Genomic DNA, 19,991 nt, shown 5'->3' on the forward strand with positions numbered 1-19,991 from the left:
ATTGTGTAGTTGTAAAATGGTTCAAATGGCTCTGAGCACTATGGGACTTTACTTCTGAGGTCATCAGTCCCCTAGAACATAGAACTGCTTAAACCTAACTAACCTAAGGACATCACACACATCCATGCCCGAGGCTGGATTCGAACCTGCCACCGTAGCGGTCGCGCGGCTCCAGACTGTAGCGCCTAGAACCGATCAGCCACTACGGCCGGCCGTGTAGTTGTTCAGTAGTGGACTTCCTCACTTACTAAATACTTTTAAAAATATTTTATGAATCGGTCAAGAAAGGAAAGAACGTGCCGTTGAACACGACTTCATTAAAGGCGGAGCAAGGGTGGAAGGGTGGAGGAAGAAATTATCCGTGCCCATATTAGAGGTGGCATGGGAACGTTTGCCCTGTGTGATTTAGGAAACCATGGAAAAACGTACATTTGTATCACAATTTTTTGAGAACATTTCTCACGGAGGAAAACAGCGACCTGGCTAAATTATGAACGTCAAATGAGCAGTCGACGTTCGTGGAGTCACAACACCCGCTCCCTTCGCCGCTACCACCTACAATCATGATGTAAATGGTCTGAAGATGGTCCTTTCTGACCGAAGCCGGTAACCATTCTAATTAAATATTTTATTGCGAGAATTTGGACCGCCAACCTCGTGGACGCAAGTCCAGTGCCTTAGCGTTTTAGGAAATGATCGTGTCGTTGTTGAGGAAACGGGTGACAGAAGATAACCAGCTTTTTAATACTTCACCGATCGGATCGGATTGCGCAGTGTACTATCTGCCTTACAACGGAACAATCATCTTGGCTCAACAAATAAATCTCTAACACGCGCCTAGGAAATGAATAAGTTACCTCAACTGATTTCAAGAGCTAACTTTGATTGTACACGAATTATAAATACGTCTGGCATTCAAAAGACTGTTCCTCGTAATTAATCTAACGAACGCCCATTACAGATAAAAAATTTGTTTGCATTTGCTGATTTAGGGGACAAAGTGCAGCGATGCTATTTAACTCCTACTATAGAATGCCTTTTGAAGACTGTCTGGGAAGTTATACTAAGTACCCCTCAATATAAGCGTGAAGGACGATGCGATAAACTTAGGTGCCAGTTTCCAGAATGTCTGAAACACTTGCCCAGTTAGTTAAACGTTCATTCATCCAACGGTGTGGCGTACGGTAGTGCCACAGTTATATTTGTTGTTGTTACCATGATGTGTCATGATCCGTTAACAGAAATAATATGTTCTGTATGCCACCACAATTTGTTTTTGAGAACAAAGTTTTGCATTGCGGAAAGATGAAGATCTTGTGGTGCTTCCGTCTGACAAGAGAAATGCCACGGTTGTTCTTAATTCCACTGAACATGACAGCAAAGTAGCATCGTTGTTGGAGAATAGCACGTACAAATGCCGTATCGGGACCCAGCTGCGTCATACAGCAGAGAAATGGTGGAGCTCCTAAAGAATTCTGTCTACCACAGGATGTCATCAGAAGTCTTAGAGCACGAACTCTTGACGCCAAGGCTGTACGGATGACCTACAGTTCACAGGGAAGGTATTCAACTGAGGCCAATTGTTAGTGTTGTTGGGTCTCCTAACTAAAGGCTGGCCAAATATTTAACTAAGTTGATGACTCCGATAGCTGACCGCTGTGAACATCACATCAATAATTCTCAGACCTTCACAGAGAAAATAAAATGGATCAGAGTTGGTCCAAACGATATTTTACTCAGCCTGAAGGTGGTCTCACTGCTTACAAAAATTTATGTGGAGGTCACAGTAAAAGTGTTGGCAGGGCATTCTCATCCTGAAACGACAAAGTTGTTCCGACATGTAATAATGACCACCTACTTCTTGTATGGCGGCAAATTTTATGAAAAGACGGGCGGAATGGCTATGGGTTTTCTCTTGTCTCCAGCAATGGCCAACACTTTAATGGGACATACTGAGGGACGTGCATCAGATTTTTCTACCCCTCATCAATTTTCACGTACTTGTCATATTGACGACACGTTTATGGTACGACCCCAAGGCTTAGAGGCTCTTGAGAACTCCCATGAACACATGAACGGTACCCATCCAAACATGCAATCCACTGTCGGGATAGAGAAAGAAGGAAGGTTGCCATTTTTGACGAACGTTGAATGGGCGTCTCGGCCACTCAGGCTACCACGCCCGGAGTTTTCACCATCCAATGCAAAAGACAGTATTTTTAAAACCACAGAGCAAAAACTGTTTCTCACACGGAAAACTTGGATTCCGAAATTAATTATCTCAAGTATTAGTACCGAAAGAACGGCTATGGCTCACATAATATGATCAGCGTTATCCACGAAAGAGAAACATGAAAATGTTCGGCATCCACTTTATTCCGTCATTTCTGCCACGCTACATCCAGCAAAATCGGCATAGTCGTGGGAAGACGAGATATAAGATATATTTTCTGACCTCCTAAGAAGATAAAAGAAAATGCTACGCCCTGTTAACGACAGTCTCAGTGTCAGAATCCCTGGGATTTATAAAATCACTTGTGAGTGGCGAAGCAATTACATCGTCAGTCTATCCGCATCGCCTCCGACGGCTGTGCATAACAGCAACGGTATATTAAAAATCGAGAACTGGGGAAATCTGCAGTTGCTGAGCACAGCCTCACAGATAGACATAAAATATCATTTAACGGAACAAAAGTTTTGTCCCAGGCTTCTATACAATGGGATTTTGTAACTAAAGAGTCTCCAGTAGTAAGAATGTGCGAGAATATCTTCAGCTGTGACGGTGGATATAATCTTAGCGGTGCATGGACGAGAGCACTCGATGCAGAGAAGATCCAGAGAGATTCGTGGCAATGTTTACGCTACGGGCGCAGCAGTGGCGCCACCAGCGCAGACGTTGACAACACCTGCGATGGTATTACGAAATTGCCGACCACTTATCACTTCGTCACTTATCGAAGCACATGCTCTGACAATTCTCTCTCGTATATCGTGCAAATAGTAAACACTCGCCGAATACGGCGTATCCATCTAATGTGCCATTGACATGTAAACACCATTCGACGGTTTCACAATACAACAATAATGGGAACGGTAAGATTAGTATCGTCGAATCAAGTGAATATGAATGATGTATTCCATCGAAGAACAAGTCGATATGCTTCTCATTTACGGAAAATGCCAACGACATTCAGTGAGAGCTACAGACTTATACGCTGAAAATTACCCTCAACGTACTCACCCTACACGTCGTTCATTTAAATATGTGTACGATAAACTGAGAACCACTGGATCTTCAACGCGTCGGAAACACATCCGGCAAAGGAAAGTTACTAACTAGGAAAAGGAAAATGGTACTCTTGCCACTTTGGTTTGCGATCCTTGTGTTAGTTCGCGTCAAATCGCAAGGGCACCTGGCATGAGCCAGAGTAGTGTTGTTCGTCTTCTTCATCGCCATAAATCTGGTACGGATTGTATGCGTCATACTGAATTATGCCGATGGGCTCAACTTCAGATTCAGAGGGATGACACTTTTATTAATTTTATTTTGTTTACTGAGAGGCTACATTCACGAATCATAGAAATGTTACTTTGCATATCATGCATTATTGAGCATCTAAAAATCCATGTTGGCTGCGGAAAGTTACACACCAAAAACCGTGGTCGGTGAATGTATGTGTGGGATTCTGGAGGACAGAATTATAGGCCCCTATCTTACAGAAGGAAATCTTAATGTTAGGAAGTACACCACATTCGTGCAAGAAACATTATGTCTGTTATTGGAAGAAATACTTTTAGGAACAAGGAACAGAATGTGGTCTCAACACGATGGGTGTCAGGCACTTTTTTCGCTGATGGCTGGAAACGAGTTGCAGAGACAATTCCCAAATCGTTGGATTGGACGCGGAAGAGATGTGTCGTGGCCCGTTCGTTCGCCCGACTTGACGCCTCTGGATTTTTTCTTGTGGGGATCGGTAAAATACATTGTTTATAAAGATGTGCCAACTACACCTGAAGATATGCGAGAGAGAATTGTCAGAGCATGTTCTTCGATAAGTGCCGAAGTGATAAGGAATACCACTCAATCTATGATATGAAGATTGCAGCACTGCATTGATACCAATGGTCATCACTTCGAACACCTTCTGTAAATCGACATTTATGCTACCTTTTTGACCTTCGTTGACCTTCAAAGACCTTACTGTTACACATCATTGGATTCGTCTCGATAGCCCATATCAGAAAATAAGTACCAAACTATAGCATCCCATTTAAGGAAACAAAGTTGACCTTCATATCTCTGACGCAATCCCACCTAGCAATAAAACACCAGCGTCATATTACGACCCCCGCCGTCGCATACAACTTTTGTACCACCAACTTTTCAGCTACTATCATACTTTCGGAGTTATTCTTGGTGGCAATAGTTAGTGACTCACCCTGTATAATTTCACACTTACACTATTTTCTTTCGATATGTTGACTAGTGTGGTCTTTTGGCTACTGCATTAAAGACTGGTTTCTATCTTCCTGTAGTTTGAGTCGAAGAACTTTGTTCCACATACATGTCACGAAATGAGCACAACGAGAAAATCAAAGAAGTTAGATATCATGCGGAGATTTACTCCACAGTCATTCTTCTGCTGCTTCGTTTGGAAATTTTGCATATAAGTGACAGTAGTACCCGAAGAATCATCCACCACACACCGTAATGAGGGTTGCAGAGTACTTGCATAGACGTAGATGTTTCTTTTGCATCCTTATCCTTTAAAACGAAAATATGTTTTTCAGCAGTAATTTTCAATCTGAATATGATCTGTGCACCAAATCAAAACTGGTTATCAAAATAAATTGATAATGGCAAGTGAAGCAGATGTGTATTTTCATCATATTAACACAGGTGATACTTTCCATAAGACTTCAGGTCTTGAGTTATGATGGATGTATGTGTTCATATGGAATAGGTACGTAGGAAGTAAGAGTGGATCCAAAATTTAACTTTGTGGGGTAATATTTACTTAGTTTTTTTCCGCCAAACTTTATCTCTACTTTCAGCATTGTTTGAATTATTCAGTGCACTTTCGCAATCTTTCAATTAAGTATCATTCAAACCAATCGTTCCTATTATCTTCAGTTTAATAAAATTTTAACTTTCCTATTAGGCTTCACGGTCTTCACACACTATTACCAGCTGATGCAGTTTTACTGTTATAGGCCTGTGATTTTTGTGAGCAAAAAAATTAAATAAATAAAAAAATAAACAAAAATCTGAGCACATTACTTCAGTGAATATTTTATGAGAAACTGCCAGTCCGAAGGTATTGGACAGGCTTCATGTAATGACTATTTTAGAATGTGGAGTGCTGAGTACAGGAGACTATGTGGCATAATTAGAAAAGGGCATACATATTACTTTCATATTACTTTCTGTGTGATATGGTGTGATATCTGGGCGCTTCTGAGTATCTTGGCCAGGAGAAGGTGCCATCTGACCGTCAGTCACAGCTGCCAGTTTTCGCCGATCTGGTGGAGGAAACCTCAACTCCCTCACGATCCCACAGAGTGATAGCCAGACGGCCTGAGGGCGTGTCCAAAAGACGTTAGGCACCTCTTTGGCTGCTCGAACCGACACGTGACAACGCGCAAATGGCTGCTTCACCTTTTATAAAGCTCTTGCATGTGAAGCCGAAATATGCTCAGCTCGTTTTACTGTTACTAATTGTTTCATTTCTCATTGCCAAATTTTTGTGTTGGAGATATCAGACAGCTGCTAGTTTTACTGCGCTTTGCATAGAAAGACAATGTCAGGTTCTTAGAAACTGCCGGAACCAATTTGGCACCTGAACACAAAATCTGCGGATACTTTCACAATTTCGACATCAGAGTTTCTTGGGAACATTCATCAAACAGGTACGACATTAGGTCCGTATATGTACATGTCACTAACAGTACAGTAGCCACTAACAAGTTAACGTTAATGCGAGTTGTGGCAGGTAATAATTTTGCATGTTGTTAATTTCACCTATAAAATGAACCTCTGAAATAGTATCTTTAATGGGTGAACATACCGTTACTCGCTGTAATGTTGTTGGCAAACTCCAAAGGCCGTCCTACATGGCGTTAACCTCGATGTGATACCTTTTACGACGCGACCGTTTTCTGGAAAACTCATTTCAGGCCTGTCCTTCACGTCCGTTTAATGAACATCTACGCGTAATTTACAGGATTCTTTCCGAGGAAGCACTTTTTCGCATTGTCTACGTTTGCCTTCCGGAATGGGTAAAAAGATCTCCGTTAAACCAAGGTCTTGAAATTTAAAAGGTTTACGTCACCGTCTGTCGAAGTCCTTGTATATATATGTAGGTAAAAGAAATACGCGTTGCGCCACGTACTCATGCAGTCTTCTACGTTTGTACCGACTTTTTGTATGTCATTTGATTGATTTTTTTTTCAGACTGGACCCTCGTGGGGTACGGATATTGCCGTGTCCTCTTCAAAGAAACCACCCCAGGATTTTCCTTATTCGTTACAGGAAAAACCACAGAAAACCTACATTTCGATTCTAGACGCGTATTCGAAACCCGCTACAATCGAAATCGTGTTCAGAGCTTTAAATGGTGTACTACCTTCCTCAGTTTGTCTTGAGATTTCTGTAGATTCAGTAGCAATTTTTTCACATTTAAGTCCTATTCCACGAGTCGACATGGTTTACTTCGGCTGATATCGATACTTTCCTTCCCTAGGTTCGGCCGGCCGGATAGCCGAGCGATTCTAGGCTCTTCAGTCTGGAACCGCGCGACCGCTACGGTCGCAGGTTCGAATTCTGCCTCGGGTATGGATGTGTGTGATGTCCTTAGGTTAGTTAGGTTTAATTAGTTCTAAGTTCTAGGGGACTGATGACCTCAAATGTTAAGTCCCATAGTGCTCAAAGCCATTTTAACCATTTTTTAACCCTAGGTTCGTCCCATCGGAAGTCAAACCATTTAGAAATGGAGTCCTGTCTAGAGCCGACAGTATTCTAGTACAAATAACAATTCGAACATTCGTGAGCAACAATTTAGAAAAGAAGAAACTAATAGGCTTCCGCCATAATACTGATGTAGTTACTTCAGTGAATAATAACAGTGGTATCGGACTGTGCCATTGCACTCGACTAAACACATTTGGATTCTATAATGAAACCTGTAGCGTGGGCGTGATACGCAGGGGTGTGATCAACAGTCTCGACCGGCTTGTTCTCAACGTCTTACCCGCGACGAGAAACGAGTGAATTTCCTGAAACGGGCGCCAGTCCGCCGGGGGAAACTACAGAACGTTCGTAATAAAGATCCCATTACTTAATAAACAAGACATTCGCAAATAATACAAGTAGCCTCTGTGGGCACACTTAATGCACGCTGTCTTACCATGACTACGCACGCTGTCTTACCATGACTACCAGGACACCTGTTGCTGGACATTAATATAGGATGTGGCCAAGCTTCGCTTTTATGACGACCTGAAGTCGTCTGGAGACACTTTCAATGAGTTGTCTGACTGTCAGTCCATTCTTTCTCAAGACTCGAAACCAGAGAAGGTAGCGATGCTGCACGTTGAAATCTGGAGCGAATTCAACGTTTTAACTCATCCCAAAGGTGTTGCATTGCGTCAGGTCGCTATTATGGACAGACCTGTCGTCCGTTGAGGAACGCTATTGTTCAAAAAACATTGCGACGCAGGAGCTGATTAACGTATTGTCGTTCTGATACAATCATCGCCTCCCATATGTTGCTTTACTCTACACAGAACACAATGCTTTAAAATGTGTTATCAATCCGCATTTAGCGTTTTATTAATCACAGTAGGGCGACCACACCATAATCATGAGAAAAATCCCCATACCGTAACAGCACCTACTGCGAATTTCGCTGTTGCCGTTACAGTTGAGAGCTGGTAACGTTCTCGAGGTATTCGCTAAACACCATCGCGTCCGATTGCCTCAGGGTATAGCGTGGTTTATCAGTTCGAACCACAGGTTTCTAGCCATCCACTGTCCAGTGGCACCCCACTTTGCACTACCTCAAGCGTCATGTAGCACTGACTGCAGAAACCTGTGGCTTATGAGGAAGTGCTCAACCACTGTACCTCATTCTCTTCAACTTCCTACTCACACTAATTGTGCTAGCTGCACTGCTGGTAGCACGCTGGAACCCACGACGGACATCTTTCGCTGATTTCAAGCGACTTTTTTTACGGCTACCGTTCGCAGTGCTCTGTGATTTCTGCCCGTCAGTACATGAGGTTGCCTGGTCTTGGTTTATCTACAGTTGTTCCTTCGCCTTTCCACTTCTGCCACATCACCAGCCGTCGACTTGTACAGCTTTAGAGGGGTTGAAACGTCCCTGACGGAACCGTTACTCAGTTGACATCGAACGACTAGTCTACGTTGAAATCACTGAGCTCTGCTAACCGACGCATACTACTGACAACACAGTACTCCTCGCCTTCCTTTTTTACTGGCAGGTCCGCCTCTAGTGACATTTAATGGTGAGTTACGCATTACACGGAGGTGTCCGCATACTTTTGATAGATAGATAATGTAATTAAACAGAATCAAAAATGGAAATTATAAAATTGTTCCGAAGAAAACCTTCACGTTACATTGGTAACAATCAGTAGAACCTCAACTAGAGATACCTAGTAGTGGGTAGCATTCCTGTTCTCCGTGTTGACGGCGGCAACCTGTCACCGCACAGCTGCCACGGGACACCAGGAGCGCGTGGAATTTATCGAGATCCGTGACCGCTCACACAACAGCAGAACACAAGATACGGAAACGGATTGCAGCTGGATCTAAAGGTGCAAATCTGGCGTTCAACGGAAGTAGCCTGTCACGAAGGACTGAAGGTGGCTGCAAATGATTTTAAAATATGCAAGTGTATCATCTATTAAGGTCATTTATCTGTAAAACTCTGCATATGTTTGCAATCGACGTTTGGAGATTGACGAATGGAAATACTACAGAGCCACGAGTCGCTAAAGAAGCGATATCATACAACAAAATGTTCTTACCAGTAGACTCACGAAAGCCACAACCGAAATGTTATTTAACAAGATGCTAAATATCTGCTTGAAATGATGTACGTTACCACAGAATAGAAGTTGCTGCGATGTAAACTCTTCCCTTATTTGTCATATAACAAGGAAGACGTTGAGTGCTACGTCGCAAAAGGCCAATGATGTTAAGGGCATTCGACGATCGCACATTGTCTACCATGCAGCCACAGTATTGGCTGCTAATAGCAACAGGGGTGGGACTAGCATCTAATAATGTGCGTAATGTGAGCTTACGGAGCATAGCTGAGCCGCTTAGTAGAAGAGTAGCTCTCAACAGTGCTACAGTGCTAGTGGTGTTGATACAAATCAGACCAAACGCAACGATAAAAAAATCAGTCATTGCATTGTATTTACAACATTTGCCGAAGTTGACATTACGTCAGAAAGGAAACCAAGAAATTTAACCAAGTTAGAAAGAAGTACCGGATGAAATATTAGCGTTTCTACAAGATGAGTCAGTGGAAGGTGTGTTGTCGTATACGCTCGACTGTGCAGACCATGTACACGAGGAGTACAATGATGATGGTATCTGCTTAAGTGATATTGAAACAGACGTCGAACCACGTAGTTCATCATTCTCGTCACACAGGGAGCCACAAATCCCGTTTCCAGTGAAACGTTCTAAACGACAATGGTTGACGAAAGAGCGTATACAAAACATAATTAGTTACATGGAAGGACATCCACAGCATAATCAAAAAACATTTATGAACAGAAATAGAATAATTTCGCAGCAATATGACCGTGTAGTGCACAAGGAAAAGTACGGACAATCAAGGGAGGACAAGGCGCACTTGTTACGAAAGCTAGTATTTGTGCGTTTCAACGTTCCTCGATACACTTTATAGGATGTGTATCACAATGCGCTACATAGAGAACAGTGATTTCAAGGGAAGCAGTAGATGCTTCCATAACTTCAAACAGTACTACAGAATTAGAAGACATAAGATAACGAAATTACAAACAATTAGTCAACTTGACGGTGCACAAAAAACTGCGGAAGCTTCCTGAAAATTTGTAGATGAGATAAACATATGATTCAAATGGCTCTGAGCACTAGGGGACTTAACATCTGAGGTCATCAGCCCCCTAGGTTTAGAAGTACTTAAACCTAACTAACCTAAGGACATCACACACATCCATGTCCGAGGCAGGATTCGAACCTGCGTGGTCCCTGACTGAAGCGCCTAGAACAGCTCGGCCACAGCGGCCGGCGAGATAAACATATTCCATCGTTCAGTATAGAATTTGTTTTCAACTCTGATGAATCAGAACTTGAAGGGGAAATGCGTATGAAAGGAATCCTGGGAATCAGAGGTACCAAAATAGTTGCATCAGGGCAACAAAAATCAGTGCCTTAACACATTCGTATATCGAGTTAATGTGAATGGTAAATTAGCTGGAAAGTTATTTGGTGTGATCTGAGAAGTCGGAGGTGCTTTGCCCCTACGATTCTTTCTCATGTGCGTGAGCTTGCAAGGGGGTAAGGAATATTCACGTCACAGCAAGCAAGAGTGGGGAAAATGATCGTAAGAGAAATATAACCATGGTATGAGCACTGCTTTTGTCCAGTATCTGGTCAAAATAACTGCTTTTCCTTCATTCCTATCTACATATAAAAATCACACACCTTTAGAGTGGACTATCCCTCCTGAAAAGTGTGCGACATTGCAATTTATAGCATCTGGAACGACTGGACAAATTTAGCCGCTTTCCTTGCCTATAAAACATATTATCGCATTATCTGCAGCTACGCGTTAAGGGTTAGCCAGTTTGACAATAAGCTCCACGACAGACTGTTCCGCATTCAGTTGCGTGCCACCACATTCCATCAGTTCTCATCATCCCGTTACAACAATATGATTTTACATGCATTCACTAAGAGTGGATACCTAGCTGAACGTCCTCCACTGTTTGTGACTCCCAAGGAGATCGTCTTCAATCATGGCACGAACCTTTATGATCACTGTGGCGACTCATTTTTCCTTCAGTGTTCATGGTGAAAGTTAATGGATTGTTTTTAATATGTCATGAATGTTGACGATTTCCATTTTGTGGTGTGTAACACATACATCCCACAGAAGGTTGATCTCTGCATCTACCGAACGTTCATTTTCTGTGGCCCTCCTGGTGTACATTTTTCCTGACTGAGTTGTTAACAAAACACTTTCAGATCAGCCTTAGTAAAGACTGAAGTTGCAAAATCACACTCAAGGAGTTCCTTGTAAATGCAAATGTGAAATTATTAAAACCCAGTAGAATGAAAGAGCGAGCGCGCTTCTTTTGTAGCCAGGGAACATATCTGGCAACAGATATGTTCCGTAGGTGCAATGAAGTCGGCTTGGAGTTTTCCAGTGATCGTTCTGGAGCACATGGGTGAAATGACGCGACGTTCATATTATGCTCATTGCGACAGTACAGGTCTAGGTATGCACCTGCATTGGTAAATGGCTGCTGTACTCCTCGCCACTGTCTCGGAGGCCCCTGGGTTAAATGAGCTTCCCATTGAACGGTGCACTGTTTGTTGAAAGTCCAACTTTCACGGAAGACGGTCCGGGGTTCGACTGAAAATGCTTACATTGTGTCAACAAATGTTTAGCTTTTCGCCAAGCTGCTAGTCATAATTGTCTGTTACACCCTTTGCTTCCTCACTGACCAGTGCCTCTGTCGGCTTTAGGTCCGTTATTTTATATTTACTCATTAGAAAATATAAAATATAACGCTACTACTTTCAATAGCAAATGAAAGAGAGAATAACCAAGTTACACCGCGGTTGACTAAAATGTCGTAACTACAATTGTGCTCGGAGCCGCAAGCAGAAAATATTCTTCTGTGCATTATGCTGGACATCCAGAAGGTGCGCCGTGGTCTGTGGTTCCCCGCAGTCACAGTTGATGGTATCCACTGGAGGCTGCTTTTGGACCTTCCAACGCCAGAACGAAGACTTCTGAGTGACTTTCACAAGATCCAGTTCCGTTTATGCCCAGGTGGCTCGATTTTCGAAGTGAGAGGACGGCTAGAGTTATGTTTAAATAGAGAAATCCACAATTTTTTGCTGTTTTCAAGACTGATGTGGTCTTGAGGAAACTTCTTCCGGACCTCAGCCTTGGGAGTGCTGGTGCGCGCTCATGTAACAGATGGGTTTCCTAATAAGCCTGATTTGTTCTCTCCGCATTGGCAGCTACTTCACTACTAATATCTGGTGGCGCTATGTCTGCGGGCTGCTGGAGTCTTTCAAGTGGCGTAGCTTTCACACAAGTTTCAACAATCCTGCACATTTAGGTTGGCACCTTGTCAACCACGTTAGTTTTTGCAAAGAGGGAAGAGGGTTACTGAATGTAATAGAAAAAAAGGAAACAAAACTGAATTAGACATGTGTTAAGAAACAAGAAGAGATAATGAAAATAGTGTTAGAAGCGTATGTGGATCGGAAGAAGAGGCAACTGAGGAAGATACTTCATACACGGGATGATGTGATGGAAGGCAGTACATACAGCAACAATGGATCGCAGGAAATGGAGATCCAGAATACCGGCAAATATAGCTGAAAACTGATGATGATGAACTATGTTTGTGTGGGTATATTTGTACCACAGTGGGAGTACATACTCTGCAACACTGTAACATGTCACTAGTGTCGTCGTTCTCAATGTTTGTGGTCGTAAGCCACGCGTGCTACTAGTGATCTTGCTAAGGATTCTGGCTCTCACCTTCATTCTCGTATTTTAGAACCATTAATCTTCAAACCTGAAATGACCTCCCTCAGTGGCAGTGCAGACTCGTCTCCTTTTTAAATAATTTTTATTTTGATTTAGCTCTCTGAATTGGGTTACTTCTCTCCTTAGTAGGACTGAGATAATGTGGTCTGGGAGCGACAGCAGCGCTATCACCTCGGTTAAGTTTATCTTAAACCATTCTGATCCCTTAGGAAGTGATGGAGTGGTGCATCGCCTTGCTAGAGTTCGCCAGCGTCCACTGCCGGTGATCAAACATGCACCTGAGATGACATTAGGTTTATGAAACGTTCGCCACTGAGAGACGACGAGACATGCACTGGGGATCCCATCACATGCCATGAAAACCTTTTCCACATGAATGCTCCTCTAGAAACTACTTCACAAACTGTGTCACACATGTCGTTCCACGCTAAGCCCACTGCATGTCAAGAGGGGCGCGGAATCAGAAGAGAGCCCGCGTTCCGAGTTTCCTGCAGACACAACTCTGCAGCGGTATAGATAACAGGCGTATCACTGTGTGGGAGTGGAATGGCGCAGCAACTGGAAACGCACTCCCAAGCTGAAACACGCGGAATAGCATGATTCTTGTGTTGGCGGTGCTGATACTCCATATAGTCCAGAACCGGCACCACGCAGTTTTCATCATTTCGGCAGGCTGAAAGAACATCTGGGAGGAAAAAGGTTTCCTAAGGAAGAGAATTCTCGAGCGCTTCCGTGATAAAAGAGCGGATTTCTGTCATACGACGAACCGAACGATTGGTAGAAAGTTCCGACCCGTATTAACTATGCTGAAAAATAGTGTCGTATATCTGTGTCAGTTTGGTGTCTTGGGCAGCATTCAAAAAAAGTTACTTGGTCTGTGAAAATAATGTGTTACTTTATTTTTGAAGTCCCTTGTACCTGATCAGTGCCCTGTAGCCAAGTGTGAGGCATCACTGCTTCTAAGTTTCCACGTTCTCGTTCCAGCCATCCGCGTGCACCAGTGTGTGTCGCGACTCATCGGGGCAGGTCACCTTTCTCCATGCTGTGGACATCAAATGCTATATCATTCCAGTATCCGTGTTAATCTCCATGCTCTGTGGCGGGCGATGCTGGACAGAGATATCGTTGGAGTGTTTACTTATGAACAGAATAGCGAGAAAGTGCTTCCGGGTATCATGTTTGCTCACCTTTTCTACATTTTAATCCACAGATTATTTTCACTGTGGTCCCTCTATCTGGTGTCACACACAGCCATTGACGACTGCGTAATTAGTCATTAGACGTACGGTCACTGGAATGCTCTCATATCCACCTTTCTAGTACAGAAACAACTACACCATTACAATGACTTAAAACATGTAAACAGTGGAAAGCTGCATTTAAAATTCTCGTCGAGGTCGACGCAATCAAGGAAGGGACAGAACGGTGCTAAAAAACACGCTGTTGAGCACCACAAAACCACACACAGGAACAGCTATCCTACTTGAATGAGGGCGTGACAGAACTGGTGGAGTGCGAGGGGCCAAGCAGGAAGTTACAGCTTGGAACAATATTCAGTAAATGTAGCTCGTCATCAAAGGAACTAGCTTACAAAACACTCGTTCGACCAGTAGGTGAATACTGCTCGTCAGTGTGGGATGCGACCAAATAGGACTGATACAGGAGGTAGAAAAGATTCAAAGAAGAGCAGAAAGTTTCGTTACGGGTTCATTTAGCAAGTGTGAGAGCGTCACGGAGGTGCTCAGCCAACTCCAGTGGGAACCACCGTCGCCATACCTTAGCAACAAATCTGGTAAAGAACCCGAGAAAATTCTTTACCTACGTAAAACCGCTTAGCGGGTCTAAGGCTTCCATCTAGTCCGCTGTTGACCAGTCTCATATGGCTGTTGTAGATAGTAAAAAACAAAGTCGAAGTTTTAAATTTCACGTTCAAGAAATCGTTCACGCAGGAGAACCTTATAAACATACCGTTATTTTAACATTATTGAACAAATTCCCGTGTGGACGGCATAGTAACAAGTATCACTGGCTTAGAGAAACAGATGAAAGCAAATAAGTGACCAGGTCAGGGTGGAATCCCTATTTGGTGTTAGTAGTCTGCAGCACTGGCTGGCCTCTTACCCAGATTGCATTTATCGCGAACCATTCTCCCAGTGTAAAGTCCCAAGAGAATGGAAAAAAGCGCAAGTGACTCCAGTATCTAAGACGGATAAAAGAACGGACCCGTAAAATTACAGACCAATATCCCCGACTTAGGTTTGCTGCGGAATCTTTGAACATATTCTCTGTTCGGATATAGAAAATTCTCTTGAGGCCTTATGTCCACGAATCAGCACGGTTTTAGAATGATCGCGTGTGCGAAACTCAGCTTGCCCTATTCTCACATGGTATACTGCGAACTATAAGCGAAGGGCAACAGGCAGATTCCGTATTTCTAGATTTCCGGAAAGCATTTGACACGGTACCCCATTGCAGGCTGGGATAATTTCGCAGGTATGTGAGTGGTTCAAAGATTTTTGAAGTTATAGAACCGAGTATGTTGATCCAGACGGCGAGTTTCATCAGAGAAACGGTTATTGCCAGGCGATAGGCGAGCCCCAGTGAAGTGTGGTAGGACAGCTGTTGTTCGGTGTATACATAAATAATTTGATGGACAGTCTGGGCAGCAAACTGAGGTTGTTTGCTGATGACGCTGTGGTGTAAGACAAAGTGTCTGAGTTGAGTGACTGTAGGAGAGTACAATATCACCTACACAAATTTATAGTTAGTGAGATGAATGATAGTTAGCTCTAAATCTAGGAGAATCTAAGTTAATACGGATGAGTAGGAAAAACAAACCCACAGTGTTCGGATAAAGTAGTAGTAGTAGTATGCTGCTGATAACAATCACGTCGTTTAAAGATCTGGGAGTAACGCTGCAAAACGATATGAAATCTGACGAGCACGTGTGGACTGTGGTAGGAAACGGGAATGGTCGACCCCGGTTTATTGTCAGAATTTTAGAAAAGTGGGTTCATCAGTAAAGGAGACCCTACATAGAACGCCGGTCCGATCAACTCTTGAGTACTGCTCTAGGGTTTGGGATCAGTAGCAGCTCGGATTAATAGAGGACATCGAAGCAATTCAGGAGCAGGCTGCCAGATTTGTCACTGGCGGATTCGAAGAACTCATAAGTTTTACGGAGATGTTTCGACAACTCAATTGGCAATCCCTGGAGGGAAAAACTTTGTGTTCTGCCTTACGGCAGGTGTCGTCATGGGGGAAACCTCGTCAGAGAGGTCCACCGCATGAGCGTCTAGGGGATTGATTCCAGTGGTGGTTTCCCGTTGCCTTCCACTGATGATGATGAAATGATAATGAGGACAACACAACACCCATTCCCTGAGGGGAGAAAATCTCCGACCCAGCCGGGAATCGAACCCGGGCCCCTTGGCGTGACAGAGCGCCGCGCTGACCACTCAGCTATCGGGGCGGACGCCCTGGAAGAAAGGGACGTTCTTTTCGAGGAACACTATTCAGAAAATTTAAAGAACTGGCGCTTGAAACTAACTGCCGAACGATTCTACTGTCGCCAACATACACCCCGTGTAAGTACCACGAAGATAAGAGACGAGAAATTAGTGCTCATACGTAGCATAAAACAGTCATTTTCCCCTCGGTCTATTTGTGAGTGGAACAGGAAAGGAAATGAGTAGTAGTGGTACAGGGTACCTTCCGCCACGCACCGTACGGTGGCTTGTGGTGTATCTATGTAAATGCAGATGTAGGCGCTGCAAGAGAGCTGTCCTGCGTCACATTAAGGTGTAACGTTAAATTTCCAAGAGTGTGTTTTCCCAGAAGAGTCAACAGATATATTGCTTCCTCCTACTTATATCTCTCAAAAGGACCCTGAAGATGAAATTAGAGAAATTCGGGCTGACTTGGAGGCTTTACGCGAATGTAACAGGTGAAGGGGGAAGTGACATCGATACACCCCTCCGCACAAGTACCCTCCGCCACAGGCCGTAACGTGGCTTGTGGGGTATAGAAGTAGATGTAGACCATTCCGAATTAGGTGCCAGGTCCTTTAATCGTATTCGCAAGTTATCATGGAACTATAGTCGAAAAAACTTTGAAAATATTGTGGCACAGAAGAAATCGGAAGATTAGGTGGGTAGATCGTATACCTAAGTAAGAGGTAATTGATAGAATTGGGAAGAAAAAAAATTTGTGGCACAGTTTAACTTAAACACAGGAACGGTTGGAGGACACATCCTGAGGCATCGAGGAAATGTCGGCTTGATAACTGAGCAAATCGTGGGTGGTAAAACTTGTAAAGGGAGACCAAGGCTCAAATTGATGCTGATTAAAGTAGGTATGAAGAGATGCAGACGCTAGCGAGGAGAGGTGTATCAAACCAGTCATCGGGCTGAAGACTGCAACTCATCTGGGGAAAAAAAAGAAAAAAAAAGTTCCCGACTCAGCATGAAATTCTGTCGTTACTACGAGCTCACTTATGCAACCTGCTGGAAGCTTAATCCACTGCACGCGGACAAAGCTCAACGCCCACTTTACCCAGCAACAGGTATGCGGCACTTGTGATGGACTTGCGCCTTCATTACTGACGCGGATCTGTCCGCTGAATGCATTGGCCGCGCGCCCGAAGAACTCGCTTAGATTTTCAAATCGCGTGCGGCGCTTACTGATTACGATATCGCTACCCGCAGACAAGTCGCGGTCCCCCGCCCTTCCGGCTCGCGCGCTGATTGAAGGCGGTCTACGGCCTGCCACCGGGCGGCGTATCGGCGGGTGCGATCAGAGCACACCGCCTTTAGAAATGCCTACGCCGGGGCTCGAAAAAAGACACAACTCCCTCCCTACCTGCTTAGCAAAGTCACCTTCATTTTGTTCCCTTCGCAATGTCTCAGACGAGCTTCTGTTTGTGGAACAACAATACACGTGTCTGCTTTTGTAGATTTCTGATAGCACCAGACAGCAACGATTTGCGTATCTTACATCTGAGCGCTAACTAGAGAAACAATAGACACTGTAGGACTCCAAGAGCTACGGGCATGATATAAACATTATCTGCATCAAGAAAAGTCACTCCAGTTACATTTATGATTTTAATGAAAGAGTGCTACAGAGGAAGACTACAGATGAGTTTCTATTACGAAAAAGATTTATGCCTGTCTTCTTACATTGCCTGCCGGCCGTTGTGGCCGAGCTGTTCTAGGCGCTTCAGTCTGGAACCGCGCTGCTGCTACGGTCGCAGGTTCGAATCCTGCCTCGGGCATGGGTGTATGTGATGTCCTTAGGTTAGTTAGGTTTAAGTACTTCTAAGTCTAGGGGACTGATGACCTTAGATGTTAAGTCCCATAGTGCATAGAGCTATTTGAACCAACTTACATTGTCTTACTTCTTTTCATTTTCTGTCAACCATATTTCGCGCTGTACGGTATTGTTTCCATTATGACTGCTGTGAGGTGGGTCACTTTAAATGTGCACATGAACTGTCAGAAAAACCACACCCGTTATTGATTTACAGTAATACAAGCGTCACTAGTTTCAAATTACGGTTATTCTGCGGTATATAGTGAAGTAGTATGCTTCAAAAAGGTACAAATGGTTCTGAGCACTATGGGACTTAACATCTGAGGTCATCAGTCCCCTAGATCTTAGAACGACTTAAACTTAACTAACCTAAGGACATCACACACATCCATGCCCGACGCAGGATTCGAACCTGCGACCGTAGCGGTCGCGCGGTTGCAGACTGAAGCGCCTAGAACCGTTCGGCCACATCGGCCGGCTGGTACGCTTCGAACCCTACATGTTAGTATACGTTATTGGGGCCCGCTCTGCAATGCGAAGCGGAAAGACAGACCCGACCCAAAAGCAGCTCGACAATTTAGGGCAAGCGATCTGGTACAGCTGACAGTTTCTAAAGTTCTAAATTATAACTATCCTCCAAAATTATGCTGAACGAGTAAGTTGTTAACCATGTTTGGTGGTTAATAATAAAAAGTCGAATCAAAACAGCTTCAGTCGTCTAAATTTCCAGTTGTTATTTTATTTGTGCAACTAGTTTCAGCGCTACGTTACGCCATCTTCAGGCCGTCCGACCGACATCTAGGAAGAATGCAGCCTCTGGTCAAGTCGATACAGGGGCCAATATTAAGTGACTGGTACCCGTATATTTCTTCTTAACACAGCGATCCATTCATCGAAAAAGGTATCTACAAATACCATCCCTGAATGCTGGCTCATATTTTGTCTGGACCAGAGCTTGCATCTTTCCTACAAGTCAGTTAAGGGGCCTGAAGAAGGCCTAACGTACCGGCTGCACGAATAAAATGACAACTGGAAATTTAGACGGCTGAAGGTTGTTTTATTTGACATTCAAAATATTTTTAATTTCAGTTTTAGTGTAGTTGTACATTCATCTAGGAAAATGTTTCCCTGATTCCACATCCCTTCCCTCTTCCTGAGAAAACAATGTCCTCGATCTTGCTAATGGGATGTCCGATGACCACGGGTTGGGCAGAGACAGCGACCTTGAAGAAGCCACAGATGTAGACGACGCCTGAAACTTTTCCACAACCACGATGACTATGCGTTACTGCGATGGGACGCTATCTTCCTTCGGGTGTTGCAATTCCTAGTGAAACTTATCTGGGAGTGCAAACGTTACGCTGTGGGACTTAAAAAGAAAAACTTTGGGACTGTAGTTAGTAAGAGCAGGATGTATGCCTGGAATCCGGAAACACGTGCTGACGGCTTCTGGAACACTGATCAGAATTTCACCAAGAGTTCAGTGGTGTAGGGGCATAGGTTCACTGCATGGACAGCTTCGGTAATGTCGGGAACATCGCGCACCGAGGCGTTAAACAAATCTATGCCAAGCAGACTGGATGACTCTGGGGCTGGCACCAGTAAAATTCGAGCCAGGGTTACTGTGGCGCCATGGGAAGCATCCCTTCGTGGAAGTGGGGTCGCTGCTGAAACTATGTCACTTGGTCTCTAAAGGGTGCAGTACAGGCGTCCTGAAAGCTTCCTATGTGGTCCAGTCGATGATTGTAGCCAAAGACCTGTTATCAGTCTGTAAGATGACTGGTCTGTTTTCCATCTGACTTATAGAGACAGATGATCTGTACAAACGCTACATCTGGAAAGCTGGGATAGGGAAGATCCTCC

This window comes from Schistocerca serialis, chromosome 6, assembly GCF_023864345.2.
Source record: "Schistocerca serialis cubense isolate TAMUIC-IGC-003099 chromosome 6, iqSchSeri2.2, whole genome shotgun sequence".
Lineage (NCBI taxonomy): Eukaryota > Metazoa > Arthropoda > Insecta > Orthoptera > Acrididae > Schistocerca > Schistocerca serialis.